This window comes from Rhinoderma darwinii, chromosome 1, assembly GCF_050947455.1.
Source record: "Rhinoderma darwinii isolate aRhiDar2 chromosome 1, aRhiDar2.hap1, whole genome shotgun sequence".
NCBI lineage: Eukaryota > Metazoa > Chordata > Amphibia > Anura > Rhinodermatidae > Rhinoderma > Rhinoderma darwinii.
In genome coordinates, this window is record NC_134687.1 from 604525966 (window position 1) to 604547361 (window position 21396).

At 41.3% G+C, this 21396-nt stretch overlaps 1 protein-coding gene across 2 annotated transcripts in view; it reads right to left on the reverse strand.

The window, feature by feature from the left end:
- The window catches only part of ZBTB7C (zinc finger and BTB domain containing 7C), a 271241-nt gene extending 257850 nt beyond the window's left edge, over positions 1–13391 (reverse strand). For both annotated transcript variants that reach the window (XM_075854959.1, XM_075854958.1), the window contains exon 1: positions 12772–13391. The gene's annotated coding sequence lies outside the window, so the exon portion shown is untranslated. The remainder of the gene's footprint in view (positions 1–12771) is intronic.
- Between the last annotated feature and the right edge of the window lie 8005 nt (positions 13392–21396).

The following is a 21396-nucleotide window of genomic DNA, read 5'->3' on the forward strand; positions in this document are numbered from 1 at the left end:
AGCATCAAGTACTTTAGGGTTTCTAGCAAAAAAAATGACTTTCTGTGTGGCCACCATTATAATACCTCTAACTATGTCTTACTGAAGTGGTTTTAGAAAGTTCTATCTGCTGTACAGTAGACTGCCTCCCCGTTACACAGTTTTGTTTTAGGTCCAAGGAAACAAGATTAGTCTACACATTAAAATCACGAAACAACAATGCTAAGTACTCTGGATAAAATGTTCTGTCTTTTACCAGAAACACATATAGGGGTCAATGATATGGGGGCAATATGGCTATCACTTTTGTGGAAACCCATCATAGGTGACTTGTGGTTGACCTTGTGGCTACTCTAGTAAACCAACTTGGCATTAGCTTTGGATCCAGGAGTCATGGAAGTGCCAACATTTTCAAATGCCCTCCAGATTCATCATATTTGATTAAAGCCAGCCCAGTGATCTGCTGATCGCTAGTGATTCGGTGTCCGAAAATCCTTGATCGATCAGCTCTTATCGCTGGGAAAGCAGCAGCCAGTCATACACAGTTCACCTGCAGCTGCCACTACAAGCTACGGGCTGGGTCCACCATAGTGAGACTTGCTCTCGGCTCTGGCTAATAGAAGGGTGTCCTGACCAGGGGACCCCCTCTATTACATTCATATTCAATAATAAGGCATATAGAAAAGGGTTGTGTAATGAAGACATGTTTATTTCAGAACTATTACACATAATGAAAGGTTTTGCCATTAAAAGGTTGCCCAAGATTCTGGTTTATCAAGGAGAGCAGAGTGTCTCTCATGGGCCTGGGTGTTGGCAGCAAGAGGTAGCACCAAGAAGCCACACTGCCTTGTCCAGGGTATTTAGATAAAGGGCTAGGGCAGCGACTTGATTCTTTGCACCCAGGTTAGGAAAAGCCAAGCTATGACTGTTTTTATGGAACACAATGTAAAGTTCCCTCAAGCTTTTCCATGTTACCCGCTTATTGAATAGTGGACTGTGATCGTATAAGATTGCAGGGTGAGTCAGAAGTCAGGAAACACCACTTTTTCATTGGAAATGTAAATTTGTATTAAAAATGGCAGCCATCAAGAGGGCCAGGATAACACTAGTCTTAAGGGCAAAACATTATGGTAATGTTGAGAAGAATATAATAATATGATTTGTTCTTCAATATATCTTGGCGGTTCTTGACTTTTGACTCCGGTATTTTTAAAGGATAACTCCACCCAAACGTTTCTCTAACTGTTGCTTATTTTTGAAAGTCCATTGTACGGGATACATTAGAACATTGGATAGGGGAAAAGGAATCATTGATACTTATTTTTTTAGTCTACTCATCCTCCTACACCCATATACATGTATTTTATTTAGGTGGATTTTGCCTTTAAATCCTCTGTGTAGTCTATAAGTGACCTAAAAGAAAATACACTGACCATTGGAATCACATAGGAGCGCTGGATGTCTTTAAATGTCCTCGTTGTGAATGTCTACAGTTATAGGGAAGAGGATGTATACTTCACAATTCTATAGAAATACAAAACATGAGACATCATTAGGAAAAAGCCCTAAAGGAGACAGAAGCTGTATATCCGGCAATACTACAGTAATGAGCGTAGACCTGTTTTTTATCACAGAGTCTGGCAGTAAAGAGGTTAATTGTGCCTTTCCTCTACCCCTCCAAAGTGATGTCTCCCCAGGAAGCTAACAGCAGTCTCCTAAAAATACTTCTTGCGGTTTCAATAAAAGCATCAGCTTCAAAGGGCAGGACTCGGATCCTTTGCACCAGGCTGAGCCAGAGAAAGGGGGGGGGGGGGTATGTAGAACTTCTGTATCTGGGAGAAGCTGGAGATGTATGATCAGGAGTCCAAACAGAACCTTCAGGTGCGCACGCTGCGCTCACTGCATATCACCACCTATTTACAACACTGCACTCGCTGCTTACGTACAACTTCACTGCACTCACTGCTTATGTTATGTATGTAGAAATACACTCCACTCAAAGCTTATGTACAACTATACTGCACCCACTGCTTATGTTATGTACAACTCCACACCACTCACTGCTTATGCTATGTACAACTACACTACACTCACTGCTTATGTACAACTACACTGCACTCACTGCTTATGTTATGTACAACTACACTGCACTAACTGCTTATGTTATGTACAACTCCACTCCACTCACTGCTTATGTTATGTACAACTCAACACCACTCACTGCTTATGTTATGTACAACTACACTACACTCACTGCTTATGCTATGTACAACTACACTACACTCACTGCTTATGTACAACTACACTGCACTCACTGCTTATGTTATGTACAACTACACTGCACTAACTGCTTATGTTATGTACAACTCCACTCCACTCACTGCTTATGTACAACTACACTGCACTCACTGCTTATGTTATGTACAACTACACTGCACTCACTCCTTATGTTATGTACAACTGCACTGCACTCACTGCTAATGTACAACTACACTGCACTAACGGCTTATGTTATGTACAACTACACTGCACTAACTGCTTATGTTATGTATGTACAAATACACTCCACTCAAAGCTTATGTACAACTACACTGCACTCACTGCTTATGTTATGTACAACTCCACACCACTCACTGCTTATGTTATGTACAACTACACTACACTCACTGCTTATGCTATGTACAACTACACTACACTCACTGCTTATGTACAACTACACTGCACTCACTGCTTATGTTATGTACAACTACACTGTACTAACTGCTTATGTTATGTACAACTCCACTCCACTCACTGCTTATGTACAACTACACTGCACTCACTGCTTATGTTATGTACAACTACACTGCACTCACTCCTTATGTTATGTACAACTGCACTCACTGCTAATGTACAACTACACTGCACTAACGGCTTATGTTATGTACAACTACACTGCACTCACTCCTTATGTTATGTACAACTACACTGCACTCACTGCTGATGTACAACTACACTGCACTCACTGCTGATGTACAACTACACTGCACTAACTGCTTATGTTATTTACAACTACACTGCACTTGCTGCTTATGTACACCTACTAAAATGCACTCTCTACTTATCTACAACTTCACTCGCTGCTTATCTGCAACTACACTGCACTAACTGCTTATCTACAACTTCACTGCACTAACGGCTTATGTTATGTACAACTGCTACACGGCACTCACTGCTTATCTACAACTACTGCACTCAGTACTTATCTACAACTTCACTGCACTCACTGCTTATTTACAACTACACTGCAATCACTGCTTATGTTATGTACAACTGCTACACTGCACTCACTGCTTATCTAGAACTACTACACTACCCTCAGTACTTATCTACAACTTCACTGCACTCACTGATTATCTTCAACTACACTGCACTCACTGCTTATGTACAACTACACTGCATTAACTGCTTATGTTATGTACAACTGCTACAACTGCACTGCACTCGCTGCTTATCTACAACTAAACTGCACTCACTACTTATGCACAGCTACACTGCACTCACTGATTGTGTACAACTACACTGCACTCAATGCTTATGAACAACTATACTGAACTCGCTATTTATCTACAACTGCACTGCACTCGCTGTTTATTTACATCTACACTGCACTCACTGCTTATCTACAACTACCTCACTCCCTCTTTATCTACAACCACACTGCACGCAACGTTTATCTACAATTACACCGCGCTCACTGCTTATGTACAACAACTACACTTAACTCACTGCTTATCTACAACTACACTACACTTACAGCTTATCTACAACTGCACTGCACTCATTGCTTATGTACAGCTACACTGCACTCAGTGCTTATCTACAACTACACTGCACTCAAAGTGTCTGCAACTACACTGCACTCACTGCTTATCTACAATTATTACACTGCACTCACTGCTTTTCTACAATCACTACACTGCACTCACGGCTTATCTACAAGTACACTGCACTCAAAGCTTCTCTATAACTACACTAAACTCACTGCTTATCTACAACTACACCGAACTTACATATTATGTACAACTGATCTCAATGCTTATGTACAACTACCCTGGACTCACTACTTACAGCTACACTGAACTCGCTGCTTATCTGCTTAACTACACTGCACTCACTGCTTATGTACAACTGATAATGCTTGTGTTCAACTACACTGCACTCACTGCTTATCTACACTCTTCTTGCTGCTTATCTACAACTACACTGCACTCACTGCTTATCTACACTGCACTTGCTGCTTATCTACAACTACACTGCACTTACTGCTTATCTACACTGCACTTGCTGCTTATCTACAACTACACTGCACACACTGCACTCACTGCTTATCTACACTGCACTTGCTGCTTATCTACACCTACACTGCACTCACTGCTTATCTACTTATCTGCTTAACTACACTACACTCACTGCTTATGTACAACTAATCTCAATGCTTGTGTTCAACTACACTGCACTCACTGCTTATCTACACTGAACTTGCTGCTTAGCTACAACTACACTGCACTCACTGCTTATCTACATCTACACTGCACTTGCTGCTTATCTACAACTACACTGCACTTACTGCTTATCTACACTGCACGTGCTGCTTATCTACAACTACACTGCACTCACTGCTTATCTACAACTACACTGCACACACTGAAATCACTGCTTATTTATAACTACACTGCTCATCTATTACAACTCTAAACTCACTACTTATCCACCTACAAACTGCACTCAATTCTCATTTGCAACACTGCACTAACCGATTATTTACAACTACACTGCACTCATTTATTATCTTCAACTACACTGCACTTACTGCTCATCTAGCATAACACAGAATTATTTACTTATCCACCTGTAGGCTGCAATCATTTCTTATCTACAACTACTACACTGCATATACTGCCTAGCCACAACTACACTGCTTATCTTCAACTACCCTGCACTCATTTATGTAAAACTACACCTCATTCACTGCTCATCTACACCTACACTGCTCATCTTCAACTACACTCACTTCTTCCTACAACTATACTGTACTGACTTTTTATCTACAACTATACTGCAGTCATTTCTCAACTACCACAACTCTGTACTTACTACTTATACACCTGTACACTGCACTCACATATCATTTACAACACTGTACTGATGTCTTAGTTACAACACTGCACTTACTGCTTATCTTATTCACTGCATTTACTACTTATCCACCTGTGCATTGCTCTCAGTACGTACGTAACAAAACATCGTACAATTTATCTGTTGTTTTCGTTGCACACAAACATGCATTATCACTGCTGATAAAATAAAAAAAATCATACAACATCTTGCTACAATTTCCCAAATGTGTGAGACTCTGAGATCAATTGGGGAAAGAATTCCAGGTCTGATAAGACCAAATGTAGGCATTTTGACCATTAAAGAGGACCTGTCACCTCTCCTTACATGTTTGTTTTAGTAAATAATTGTTTTTCCTGTGAAATAACAATTGTGGAGCATCCTTTCTTAAAACTCTATGTTGTGCCGTTCCTCTGTTATCCCTCCTAGAAATGTATGACTAAATTGACAACTGGGTGTAACCAATTGGGGGTGCGTCCTCAGACAGACTGACCCTGTCCAATAAGTGCTGACAGTATCACACTGTGTAGGGTCACGCCTCTTGACAAGGGGAATGGTAACACCCAGTTGTAAATAACAGAGGAACGACACAACGCAGAGCTCTTAGAAAATATGTTCCATAAATATTATTTCTTGGGGAATACAAGTATTTACTAAACTTGACATGTCAGGAGAGGTGTCAGGTCCTACTTAAAAAAAAAAAACTGTTTGATGTAATCTAAACACTGCAAACTTTCTTTTTTTACTGTCATTTTTATTAATAATTTTTATTTTACATTAATTACATATTTTTTTTAGTTCCACTAGGGTACTTTACTATGCATTTTTTTATTAAACCAAAAAGAAACATCTTGATTTCACACTGTTTCAATTATAAAATAGAATTTTATTGGTACACATAGTACAAAAATTACCCCCCTACAAGTACCGTGTTTCCCCGATAGTAAGACACCCCCGATTGTAAGACGTATCGGGGGTTTCAGGGGGGTCGGCTAATATAAGCCGTACCCCGAAAGTAAGACATATGTCTTACTTTCGGGGAAACACGGGGGTATATCCGTCCTCAGCAGCTGCTAGTTCGCGCAGGAGGACGGATATATCCATCCTGTGATGGCGCGGGTACTGAGACTGTACCCACGCGATCAGCGGCAGGAGCACGGCTGTTATACACAGCCTGGCTCCTGCTGCAACTGCCGGAATCGAAGCGCGCGCCGATTCCGGCAGTTTAACCCATTAAATGCCGCTGTCAATAGTGACAGCGGCATTTAATGTGTTTGACAGAGGGTGGAGCTCCCTCTGTCACCCGATCGGCGCCCCCGCAAACAAATCGCGGGTCGCCGTCGGGTTTCCATGACAGCCGGGGGTCTAACAAAGACCCCCAGGTCTGCCTTCAGCATCTGCCTGTTAGGCGATGCCGGAGGCATGACCTAATAGGTTGCCTGTCAGTTTTACACTGACAGGCAATAATGCTTCGGTATACTAAGTATACCAAAGCATTATATATGCGATCGGCACATCGCATAGTGAAGTCCCCTGGTGGGACTAAAAAAAAAAATGTAAAACAGTTAAATAAAGTTTGTGAAAAAAAAAAAAATAATAATTAGACAATTTTTTTTCAATATAAGACATACCCCAAAAGTAAGACATAGTGGGGCTTTTGGGGATAAAAAGAAAGTAAGACACTGTCTTACTTTCGGGGAAACACGGTATATACTTCCAACATTTAAAATCAATACAATAAAATCAGCCAGGTGTCATACCATTTTAAGTCAAACTTCTAGCTATTAATACCAATTCCTCACAATTAGCAATATATATATTACTCAAAATACAGTTTAGATATCCTGCAGGATACCTATAATAGATACAAATGGAGTACTGGTTATACTGCTTAAATTATGGTACATGATATCAAAAAGTCCCCATAATTACATACATGTGTATTAGAACATACCTGTAGAGGACATGATGGTAAAGAGATCAGACACCTGGGAACAGAGCACCTTGACGCGCGTTTCGCAACCTTCGTCAGGAGGTGTATAAACTGCTCTGAGACCCAGTTTTAAATAGTGTGTTAGGAAGAGCAATGGCCAGTGGCGCATGCCGCACTGCAGACCCCTCCAATTCATTCAGTCAGCGTCATGACGTCCACCGCTGTGAGCATCGCACACATACGATGCCCGCCGTTATCTTAATGCTTCCGGTCTGAAACAGGTAAGTGTAAGAGCGCGCATGCACACGATCGCTACATAGGTTTGATTAGTATAAGAGGAATTACGTACATGGAATAAGTTAAATAGCTAATTCACCACCATCATATCCTCCAAGGAAACTCAAATGAAAATAGGAACTTCGGCACCATCATTATGGTTACATTTCCCTGCCGATTAAATTTATGCTGATTTTTTATCAAAAACAATCCATCATTAGACCACCATTATTCATTAAAAGTGTTACTAAACATACATATATACACAATTTCTTCATACACATGCATATACAAACCAATTAAAAAATATATATATTATTAATAATATCGGAGCATGCATAAACCATTCCACAAATACCTGTATCCCATCATTCACCATCCTGACTCACACATGTGTAACAAATAAATAGTCAAGGCTGTAGGTGGATAATGGAATACAGAATTAGATGTAAGACCTATCAAATCCACATACTTAATTTGAACATGACGTGGAGGATGCAATCTATATAATCACATCCTAATAGGCATATGCCCAAGGCAGACCTGGGGGCTTTTATCATGCCCCCGGCTGCCATGGCACCCCATCGGAGGGACGCGATTGCATTTGCGGGTCACTGATGGGTGACAGAGGGAGCTCACTCCCCCTGTAAACAAGTTAAATAGAGCGGTCGCTATTGACCGCAGCATTTAACTGGTTAAACCGCCGCGATCAAAATAAACTTCAATCGTGGCCGTTGGAGCAGGAGCCCGGCTGTCATCAGACAGTCGAGCCCCAGCTCCAGCCTGCACAGGACACCCGTACAGGACTTAGACTGGGCCGCCATGAAAAGACGACGGCCTAACCCAAGGCCCCTTAGTGACTACCGTGAAAAGGCGTATTAGTGGTCACTAAAGGGTTAACTAAACAACTAAATAAATAAATAAAAAGTGCAGTACCAGTTAAGACCACCAGTTAGCACTGTACTGAAACAAGCAGGAAGATATGATCCCCTACCCCCAGAAATAGTTTTTACAACAGCCAAAATAAAATAATTTCTAATAATATATATTCCTAATCCTTTTCATATGAATATTTAAAGAGTTTTTATGTAAATAATAGATGATTGTTTAATGAAAAGTTCTTTCTAATATACTTTGTTTCAATTTCTTACTATTTTCAAGATTTCTGCTTGCTGGCTGTGAATGGGAACATTCATTGAATACATCCAGATGCTAAAACACTGTGCAGATCTGATATTTCTCACATCTGAGTGTTTGCTACAATTGTATCCAGTCCAGACGATCCCCTGTGATCTGAGCAGTTTGTACAGTAGGCTAATACATGTTACCTGCACTGACACATTGTAGCAAACTATCAGGACAGGCGAGAGATTTGTGCTGCTGATATATATTTTGGTTGTTTGTTCTTTGGGTAAGGAGCTGTACAGTGGGTACCCCTAGTGGCAGTTACTGTACTTCTTAGGGGTATCATGTAGATACCCCCTTTTTAAAGTGCAGCCTTCTCGCAACCGAGACACAATTCATGAGCCTCTAAACACTGCACAGAAGTAATGATAAGATATTATGATATTAAGGGGGGATTCACACGAGCGTGATTTTCGTGCGTGCAGGCAGCGTATTTTTCGCGCGCCACGCACAGCCCTATAGAAGTCAATGGGGCAGTACAGACAGTCCGTGCTTTTTGCGCAGCGTCTGTTCGCTGCGTACAAAACGCGACAGGTTCAATATCTCCGCGTATTTCGCGCATCACGCACCCATTGAAGTCAATGGGTGCGTGAAAACCACGCAGGTCGCACGGAAGCACTTCCGTGCGAACCGACTGAAACAGCGCACCAGCTGTCAAAATGATGAATGTAAACAGAAAAGCACCACGTGCTTTTCTGTTTCCAAACATCCAAATGGAGTGTCTTTGAGATGAGCGAACCCGGACAATCGAACCGAACTTCACCGGGTTCGGCCAAACTCGTTTTGGCCGAACCCGGCAAAAAAATTTCCGGTACGCGACGTCAGGAGATAGTCACTGTCCAGGGTGCTGAAAGAGTTAAACTGTTTCAGCACCATGGACAGTGACTACCGATCCCAATAAACATGAACCTGTAAAAAAAAACGAAGTTCTGACTTACCGATAACTCCCGGCTTCTTCCTCCAGTCTGACCTCCCGGGATGACAATTCAGTCCAAGTGACAGCTCCAGCCAATCACAGGCCAAGCACAGGCTGCAGCGGTCACATGGACTGCCGCGTCATCCAGGGAGGTGGGGCCCGATGTCAAGAGAGGCGCGTCACCAAGGACGCGTCACCAAGGCAACGGCCGGGAGGGAAGTTTTCGGTAAGTACGAACTTTTTCTTTTTTTAACAGGTTTCTCGATATTGTGTTCGGCATTCACTGTCGAGGGTGCTGAAAGAGTTACTGCCGATCAGTTAGCTCTTTCAGCACCTTGGACAGTGACGGGCGTCGACTAGCCTCATCTCTATGATGGCGGCTGCGCGAAAATCATGCAGCCGCGCATCATACACGGATGACACACGCAGCTGTCAAATGGTTTTTGCGCGCGCAAAACGCAGCGTTGTTTGCGCGCGCAAAAACGCAACGTTCGTCTGAATCTGCCCTAAGTATTAGAAATTAAATTCTTGTATGGCAGAGCACTCGCAGAACTTCCAGGGAACAGATCTGTACAGCCATTCCCACCACGTGGATATTACAAAATGTGCCAACTACATGGAGAGCAGGATACCAAACAGCACAGGTAGCGAACAATACAATTACCATTTACAAAACAATCTCTCCATGTATAAGTTGTAAATCGAAAATTTGTAAAGAGCTGTATGAAACTATTTTTTAAAAAAAAAGGCTGCTTTCTTCTAGCAACAACACCACTCTTGTCCATGGGTTTAGTTGCCAACAGTCCCTAATTTTCCAAATCTTGGCAAATTACTGTCCCAGGCGTGTCCCGGGAACTGCCATATTCAAGTGCATCTGTTTGTGGCATTATCTGAAAGGGCACTATGTCAAAATCTAAAGGGGGCTGTGTGTGGCACTAGCTACAGAGAGCAGTGTGGGGCACTATCTACTGAGGGCAGTGTGGGGCACCATCTACAAGGGGCACTGATTGTGGCACTATATTACGCTGCCATTAGTGGTCAGCCCATATCCCCCAGCCCTAGTGATAAAGTGAGCCATCACTTGCCTGTCAACAACCGGATAACCGGAGAGATACTGGTCAACATAGTAGTTGTCAGCCAAACTAGTGCAAAAATTGTTGTTAGTTTATTTGTATGCAGAAATTCTGGGGGAAAGCCATGCCCCATTAGCCACACCTATCAAATAAACCACACCCCCATAAGACACACCCACCTAAGATGCACACACGCTAAGTGTCCCTGGAAAAAAAAAAAAAAATGTTGGTAACTATGGGGTTGTGTGTGGAATTGGAGCTCAAGTGGATGGGGCTCAGCTGCAATACCTCTCATAGCCTATGGACAAGAGTGGCACTGTTTCTAGGAGAAAAAATTATTTTTCCAATCTTATTTAATCATTTTAAGAAACCCTCTAGCTGGGACATTTAGTACCCTGTCCTACTCATCCTCTACACATTCAATGGGATGTGAAGATTTGGCACTGTGACCCATTGACAGTTGCCACCGTCACTAGGCAGCTGCCAAAGCCATTTTGGGCACTGTCTAGCAAATGTACTGTACCTCTTGCAAACACTATCCATTATGAAGTCTGAAGGACTCTAGCTATAAATCAGGGCCGCCATGGGGGGTGACCCCTAAACTGATCTCTATGATCAGGGAAGGGCAGGAATATAACTGATCATCCTAGCTTTCTGTCACAACAGGATATTGCTGGCAGGTATTTGGCCCCTAGACCACCAAGGTTAAGACAAACAACTTCTTCACCATCCTAGACCACCAGGGATGTCAACATTAACCCCTTCACTATCATAGAACATAAGGGTTTAACTTTTAGCACCTTCATTGCCCTAGACAACCAGGGATGTTACAATTAACAACTTTACCAGAGATCCCCAGAGATATCTATTAACCCAGGGATATGCAGTTTTTGTAAATACAAGCAAAACTGTATACAAATGGTAGGCAAAATCCCTTCCCGTCTCAGGGCGTTAGAGGTGTCTCCATTAACTCCTTCACTGCCCTAGACTACAGGGGATGTTTACTTTAACCCCTTCACTATTCTAGACCATATAGGATTTAACCATTAACTCCTCTAATTGTATTAGACCCCCAGGGATTTTACAGTTAACCACCCTAGACCTCCAGAGATGTCTATTAACCAATCAACCACCAGGAATAGGGAGTTTTTAAAAATGCAGGCAAAACTGTATTACAAATGGCAGGCAAAATGCCCCAACTTTTTACCCAGGTTAGCTTTACTGACCAAGATATAGAAATCTCACCATGTTATGAAAATACAAAAGGTTTATCTGAACATGTAAAACATTGTGTTATCATCATGAGTTGTGTCAAATGATAAAGAGATCTATCTATCTATCTATCTATCTATCTATCTATCTATCTATCTATCTATCTATCTATCTATCTATCTATCTATCTATCTATCTATCTATCTATCTATCTATCTATCTATCTATCTATCTATCTATCTATCCTTCTAGTCTTGTGATTCATCTGATTAAAAATAATTACAAAGTGACTGTGATAGTAACATATGCTATCAGTTGGTTTTTGGCAGCCGTCCTGGAGACTCCCAACCCTGACAGGTAAAGGTTATTTGTTTTTTAAAAACTGTCCTATACACTTGAATATTTAATAATCTTATCATGTCTTTTTATATACATTATATAATATATTCTCATCATTTCAGTATGTGTAAAAGTCTACAATATATACATGCACATAGACTATATATACTATTCATAATATACTACTAGTACAACAATAAGTCGTGTCAATGGATTTCACCCTATGGCTACTGTTTCCCTAGAATATCTATATCATTTCCTATATACAGATCTACCAAAGGTGATTTGTCATATAACAATTCCTATAGAAGACCACCATCATGCATATCACCAATGAGATGTGCAACAGGATATACAATGCTCTGCTACATCCCTATATACAAACATACAGTGCAAAAATAATTGTGCTCCCATTTATTTCACATCCAGAAAAAGTTATAAAAAAATTCAACCTCTGACCACATTATCCACCTCACATGTAGTCAGGAAGCCTCAACCTCCCTTCTAATGCAGACTCCATGTATCTGGAAGACACCTCAACTTCCTCCCATTCCCTGCAGCCATACAGTAACTTTACCATGTTGAATGCAAGAAGACACAAAGATTCCCGATCGATCATCAAGTGTCCGGTGCCCAGGACTAAAAACCATAAAATTCTGAATTTTTCGGTCAATGACAGTGGCCTGGATGAGGGCGCTCACCTCTGTGTGCTGGGAGCTGGTTGCTGGTGCCAGTCTGTGGGTGTCTGTTCCAGCACTCAGGAATATCTCTGCAGCTGGTAATGACAGCATACACCGGGTATACAATGTCTTCAGTGCCTCCTCTTCTTGTCTTGGCTTGCAGAGGTGAAATGCACTGGACAGATGAGGCTGGATGTCTTACATTGGCTGTCTACCTCCTTGGACATGGCTTGATCTCAGTCTGGCTTGCTTGTCCCTGGTTGCACAGCTTCATCTCTCTGTATCTTCCCCTCCCTTACTTGTCCTTTCCCTTCTGCCCCCTCCCATGCTTGTTTTTTTGTCTCACTTATTTTTTATGTCTGTCCCTCACCGTGCTTGACTCTTCGCTCATCTCCCACAGATATACATCCTACTCTCTCCCCTACACTCCCAGCCTCTATCTATATACCTTCTTTATTTCCCCCAAGCCTTCATCTCCTCCCACTTACTGTATTTTCTCTCAGATACCATCTCTCACACTTATTTTCATTAAAAGTGACACTGGTCGCCCCGAGGCGCCAGCAAGGTGACCCCACAGTCACCCCCTCCAGGAAAGTGCGCTACCTTAGGTGTTTTTGCCTGAGCACTTTTTTCTATGCTGGCCGCACTCTATAATCATCTCGCAGAAATAATGTGGATTTTAACGTATCCTTATTCCCAGCTGCCTGAATCTATCCCTGCAAGCGAGGAACTGAATAATTCTCAGAGCCTTAGGAAAGACATCAGCGTAATAAATACGTAGGATTATTCTTTTATAAAGCTCCCACATCGCCCTTTAACTGGGCATGCTAATGAAAACTTCAAACCGCAGCCATGTAAATTAACCAGTGCAGAAGATTTCCACTTAAACTAACCCGGTTATAGGGAAGCTTATTCAGACGTCCACAGATTATTCTATGCACGTTACGTTATAATCCTAATAAAAAAAAGGTGCAGGATTAACACCTAAACAACCAAATTAGTCTAAGAAAATATAGTCGGATACCAGGGTCCTTTATAGAAAGCGACATTACATTTGAAGATTTTTTTCAGTGCTATAGTAGTTATATTGTCGTCCATTTATTTTATTTATATAGCGCCAACATATTTGACAGCGCAGTACAGAAGTTGGCATCACTCTGTGTCTGCAATCTAAATTCCCTATCTGTATTTTTTGGAGTGCGTTAAAAAATAGAGAACATGTAGAAAACAAACAAAGCTAAAAAATACAAACTCCATTTAGATGTTATCCATGGTCAGAGTCATACCCAGGACCCCAGTGCTGCAAGGAAACAATGCTAACCCCTGAGCCATCCTGCTTATGTTTTTGCACATAGGGGACAGTACTATACTAGTTATATTCTTGTACATAGGGGCAGTATTATAGTAGTTATATTCTTGTACATAGGGGCAGTATTATAGTAGTTATATTCTTGTATATAGGGGCAGTATTATAGTAGTTATATTCTTGTATATAGGGGCAGTATTATAGTAGTTATATTCTTGTATATAGGAGGCAGTATTATACTAGTTATATTCTTGTACATAGGGGCAGTATTATAGTAGTTATATTCTTGTACATAGGAGGCAGTATTATAGTAGTTATATTCTTGTATATAGGGGGCAGTATTATAGTAGTTATATTCTTGTATATAGGAGCAGTATTATAGTAGTTATATTCTTGTACATAGTAGGCAGTATTATAGTAGTTATATTCTTGTACATAGGAGCAGTATTATAGTAGTTATATTCTTGTACATAGGAGGCAGTATTATAGTAGTTATATTCTTGTACATAGGAGGCAGTATTATAGTAGTTATATTCTTGTACATAGGGGGCAGTATTATAGTAGTTATATTCTTGTATATAGGGGCAGTATTATAGTAGTTATATTCTTGTATATAGGAGGCAGTATTATAGTAGTTATATTCTTGTACATGGGGCAGTATTATAGCAGTTATATTCTTGTACATAGGAGGCAGTATTATAGTAGTTATATTCTTGTACATAGGGAGCAGTATTATAGTAGTTATATTCTTGTATATAGGAGTCAGTATTATAGTAGTTATATTCTTGTATATAGGTGCAGTATTATAGTAGTTATATTCTTGTACATAGGGGCAGTATTTTACTAGTTATATTCTTGTACATAGGAGGCAGTATTATAGTAGTTATATTCTTGTACATAGGAGGCAGTATTATAGTAGTTATATTCTTGTATATAGGATGCAGTTTTATAGTAGTTATATTCTTGTACATAGAGGGCAGTATTATAGTAGTTATATTCTTGTACATAGGAGGCAGTATTATAGTAGTTATATTCTTGTACATAGGAGACAGTATTATAGTAGTTATATTCTTGTACATAGGGGCAGTATTATAGTAGTTATATTATTGTACATAGGGGGCAGTATTATAGTAGTTATATTCCTGTATATTGGGGCAGTATTATAGTAGTTATATTCTTGTACATAGGAGCAGTATTATAGTAGTTATATTCTTGTGCATAGGGGGCAGTATTATAGTAGATATATTCCTGTATATAGGAGGCAGTATTATAGTAGTTATATTCTTGTATATAGGAGGCAGTATTATAGTAGTTATATTCTTGTACATAGGAGGCAGTATTATAGTAGTTATATTCTTGTATATAGGAGGCAGTATTATAGTAGTTATAGTCTTGTACATAGGAGGCAGTATTAGAGTAGTTATATTCTTGTATATAGGGGCAGTATTAGGGCATGGCCCCACGTGGCGTATTTCTTCCGCAACTGTCCGCATCAATGCCGCACAGAATCTGGCCGTTGCGTATTGAGGTGAAAGTACTTCCCTTCTCTCTATCAGTGCAGGATAGAGAGAAGGGACAGCACTTTCCCTAGTGAAAGTAAAAGAATTTCATACTTACCGGCCGTTGTCTTGGTGACGCGTCCCTCTTTCGGCATCCAGCCCGACCTCCCTGCATGACGCGGCAGTCCATGTGACCGCTGCAGCCTGTGATTGGCTGCAGCCGTCACTTAGACTGAAACGTCATCCTGGGAAGCCGGACTGGAGAAAGAAGCAGGGAGTTCTCGGTAAGTATGAATTTCTATTTTTTTTACAGGTTGCTGTATATTGTGATCGGTAGTCACTGTCCAGGGTGCTGAAACAGTTACTGCCGATCGCTTAACTCTTTCAGCACCCTGGACAGTGACTATTTACTGACGTCGCCTAGCAACGCTCCCGTAATTACGGGTGCACACACATAGTCACCGGTAATTATGGGTGCACACACATAGTCACCCGTAAGTACGGGTGCACACACATAGTCACCCGTAATTATGGGAGCCCCATTGACTTCCTCAGTCTGGCTGTAGACCTAGAAATACACATAGGTCCAGCCAGAATGAAGAAATGTCATGTTAAAAAATACGCTCCGCAGCACACATAACCATGTACATGACATCTGCGGACTTCATTGCGGAATTTAGAATCTCCATTGAAGTCAATGGAGAACTTCCGCAATCAGTCCGCAACCAGTCCGCCACAGGTCCGCAACATCCATTGTATGCTGCGGACACCAAATTCCGCACCGCAGCCTATGCTCCGCAGCGGAATTTTCCGCATCGTCTAAACGAACCCTACTAAAAAGCAGTGGAAGGCAATGGAGAAACGGGTCCGCTGCGGAGTGTCCGCAGCGGAATTCCAGAGCAATTCCGCCACGTGGGGCTTTTCCCTTATAGTAGTTATATTCTTGTACATAGGGGGCAGTATTATAGTAGTTATATTCTTGTACATAGGGGGGCGTATTATAGTAGTTATATTCTTGTAAATAGGGGATACTATTATAGTAGTTATATTCTTGTACATAGGAGGCAGTATTATAGTCGTTGTATTCTTGTACATTGGGGCAGTATTATAGTAGTTATATTCTTGTATATAGGAGGCAGTATTATAGTAGTTATATTCTTGTACATAGGAGCAGTATTATAGTAGTTATATTCTTGTATATAGGAGGCAGTATTATAGTAGTTATATTCTTGTACATAGGGGATACTATTATAGTAATTATATTCTTGTACATAGGGAGCAGTATTATAGTAGTTATATTCTTGTATATAGGAGTCAGTATTATAGTAGTTTTATTCTTGTAAATAGGCGCAGTATTATAGTAGTTATATTCTTGTACATAGGGGCAGTATTATAGTAGTTGTATTCTTGTACATAGGAGGCAGTATTATAGTAGTTATATTCTTGTACAAAGGAGGCAGTATTATAGTAGTTATATTCTTGTATATAGGAGGCAGTTTTATAGTAGTTACATTCTTGTACATAGGGGCAGTATTATAGTAGTTATATTCTTGTACATAGGGAGCAGTATTATAGTAGTTCTATTCTTGTACATAGGGGCAGTATTATAGTAGTTATATTCTTGTATATAGGGGCAGTATTATAGTAGTTACATTTTGCATAGATTGCAGTATTAGGGTATGTTCACACGGCCCATTTTCGGCCGTTTTTTAGGCCGTAAACGCCCGAAAAACGGCCGAAAAATCGGAAGCAGAACGCCTCCAAACATCTGCCCATTGAATGCAATGGGAAAAACGGCGCTCTGTTCCGACGGGCTGCGTAAAAAAACGGCCGCGAAAAAGAAGTGCAGGTCACTTCTTGGGCCGTTTTTGGAGTCGTTTTTCATAGACTCTATTGAAAACAGCTCCAAAAACGGCTGTAAAAAACGCAGTGAAAAACGCGAGTTGCTCAAAAAATGTCTGAAAATCAGGAGCTGTTGCCCCTTGAAAACAGCTTCGTACTTTCAGACGTTTTTGACTCAGCGTGTGAACATACCCTAATAGTAGTTATATTTTTCTACATAGGGGGCAGTATTATAGTAGTTATATTATTGTACATAGGGGGCACTATTGTAGTAGTTATATTCTTGTGTATAGGGGGCAGTATTATAATAGTTATATTCTTCTGCATAGCGGGCAGTATCATAGCAGTTTTATTCTTGTACATAGGTGGCAGTATTAGGCTATGTTCACACGGGGTATTTTGCCGAGTTTTTTGACGCGGAAACCGCGTCGCAAAACTCGGCAGAAACGGCCCGAGAACGCCTCCCATTGATTTCAATGGGAGGCGTCGGCGTCTTTTTCCCGCGAGCAGTAAAACTGCTTCGCGGGAAAAAGAAGCGACATGCCCTATCTTCGGGCGCTTCCGCCTCTGACCTCCCATTGACTTCAATGGGAGGCAGGAGAAAGCGTATATCTCGCTGTTTTATGCCCGCGGCGCTCAATGGCCGCGGGCGAAAAACGGCGCGATAATTGCCGCGAAATTCGGCGTGCAGGGAGAGGAATATCTGCCTCAAAGTTCCAAACGGAATTTTGAGGCAGATATTCCTCCCCCAAAATACTCTGTGTGAACATAGCCTTATAGTAGTTATATTCTTGTACATTGTATCAGTTTAATAGTCTTGCATTAGGCCCCATGCACACGACCGTTAAACCGCGGACCATACCACGTTCTGCGATTTTACGGACCCATTCCGTTCTATTGGTTGCAGACACCCTCCCGTAGCGCTACAGATGGATGTCCATGCCGGGAATTATGGAACATGTCCTATTTTTTGTATTTGATGGGCCGTGCTCCTATACTTTGTATGGGAGTACGGCCCGAAAATGGGGGCAGCCGTATATTTTTCTCCATAAGGGCAGTATTATAATAGTTATATTTATGGCTATAGTGGGCAGTATTATCTTGCTTGCCCCACTCGTCTCGGCACCTCCTATAAAGTGTATTATCCATCATGAGATGACATTGAGCACAGGAGAATGCCTCCCCTCAGATAAAGAGAATATGGAATTAGTGCTCCGTCCTGAGGGATCTTTCTGACTCCTGTATTTTTAATTCTTCAACAAAATGTTTCGCGGATGAAATAATCCTGTCTACAATTAGACGTTCATGTGAAATAGTTAAAAATTGGTATTAAATGTGAACTACCAGAGGATCAAGTCCCTTTAATGTTTTATCTGAATGTCTCTTGTAAGATTGCAATCTTCTGTGACTGTGTCCTCACTACAGTACTTGCTGCACCCATGCTTTGGCAACTTTAGGGTACACCATATTGAAAATGAGTCTTATGTGAACCAATCAGATCTTTTATTTTCTTGCCTGTGTTAGAAAAATTCAGATTATATGCTATGATTTCAATTGACCTGCCAGAGTTTGGGTGCAGGAAGTGCTGTCATGGGGACACAGGCGATCATTTTACAGAAGACTGTAAAATAGGGCTTCACTTAAGTCTCATATATCCTGGTCTCTTATAATAATAATAAATAATAATAATAATAATATTTTTTATTTTTATAGCGCCAACATATTCCGCAGCACTCTACAATCAGAGGGTACACGTACAGACAATATCAGATATTATATAGTGATAAACTAATTAACAATTCCAACAAGAGGTGTGAGGACCCTATTCGCAAGAGCTTACAATCTATGAGGGAATAGGGGTCACACTAAATGTAAAAAGTGGAATAGGAATTGGTGACATTATTTCAGCTCTGAATGCCAATATTGGGTGGGCATTTTGCATTGAATGGTAAAATTCTGGTATTCCGAATTTTAAAAAAAGTACACATTTATCTCCTATCTATCTATCTATCTATCTATCTATCTATCTATCTATCTATCTATCTATCTATCTATCTATCTATCTATCTATCTATCTATCTATCTAACTATATATCTTTCTCATTAAAATTACAAGAACAATTACCCAGAGGCGTAGCTAGGTTCTCCTGCACCCGGGGCAAAGATTCAGATTGGCGCCCCCCCCCCCCCAACTTATTTTCCGACATCCCCTTCCCCTCGCCATGTTTTCTTTCCCTACCAATCAATGAGGTGTAATTTTTTTTCACAACTTTTTTAATGTAACGCGAGTATAAAAGCATTTCTACATTTTACAAGTGATATAGTTCTATAATGTAATTAACATAAAAATAAATTAACAGAAAATAAATTAAAGAGGCCACACACAGCCCCCTGTAGATAGTGCCACACACAGCCCCCTGTAGATAGTGCCACACACAGCCCCCTGTAAATAGTGCCACACACAGCCTGCTTCCCCCCTAGTAGATAGCGGCACACTCCTCCCCCTTGTAGATAGTGCCACACACAGCCCACTGCCCCTTTGTAAATAGCGCCACATTCTCCCGTTTTAAATAGCTCCACACTCCCACCCCTTGTACTTAGCGCCACACTGTGAACAGACCGCTGAGCGGTAGCCTACCACTCTCCGCTCTGCCTGGTGTGACTTACCGGAGAAGCTGAGGTCATGCAGCGCAGGCAGCGGCGGAGTTCCTTCTGACTAGGGTTGGTGACAGCCAGGGCCGGCCTTCGCTTGGATGGCGCCCTGTGCGGGACTCTCTATTGCCGCCCCCTACACAAACCAAAAATTAACCACATATATGGACACGCTGGAACATATATACTGTACATACATAAATAAAGATATTTAGACACAGACACACAGACAGGAACATATACAAATACATAAAAGGCACAAATATACAAGCACAAAAACACATTCACAAACAGACCCATATATACGCACATAGGCACATATGTACACAGCACAGATAATGTAGTAGATGTTACCTGCAGTCCTATGTAACACCACAGATAACAGTGATAACTAAGTACAGATAATGTAGTAGATTTTACCTGCAGTCCTATGTAACACCACAGATAACGCAGTGATAACTCTCTGAGTACAGATAATGTAGTAGATGTTACCTGCAGTCCTATGTAACACCACAGATAACGCAGTGATAACTCTCTGAGTACAGATAATGTAGTAGATGTTACCTGCAGTCCTATGTAACACCACAGATAACACATAGTGATAACTCTCTGAGTACAGATAATGTAGTTGTGTCCCCTGGAGTCCTATGTAACACCACAGATAACACATTGTGCTAAATTACAATCTCAGCTCTGCTACACAGTACAGATAATGTAGTAGATATAAGAGACACACACACACACACCATGTCTCCTTGCTGACAGGTCAGGACGGGCTGTGGGCGGAGCTTCCTCTCTGCTTCTCGGCATGTGTAACTTCAGATGCTGGGAGGCTGCAGCACGGGAGTGGACCTGTCCCCTGACCTGAGTCATCTGACCTCATGTCACTGATGTGAGGTCAGGTGACTGGACTGGTCCACTCCCTGGCCGTCACAGACCCTAGTCAGAACGCCCTAATTTCCTGGCTCTTCCTAAGCTGCTGCAGGTGTCCGACATACGGGGCGCCTGTCAGCAGCGATCAGCTGCTCTTCGGCGCCCCCCCCCCTTCCCTTGCGCCTACCTAACAGTAGTGAGCTGTGCGATGGCGGTGGTACTTCTCTATTTAAATTGCTGCCCAGGGCGATGCATATACTGTAAGCAATAAGAGTTGGTTTCCTTGTGTGAGAACAAAATACACACGTGAGATTTCTAGAAATTTACATGGTCACTTTCTTACATAAAAAGAAAAATACAGACTTCAACATTATAATATGCCAATGAAAAAGTCTCTGGGTCTATATCTTAGTGCCCGCGGGGGTGCCGCTGCATCTATGTGTTTGTTTGCTTGGCATTGTAGTCACAGCAGAT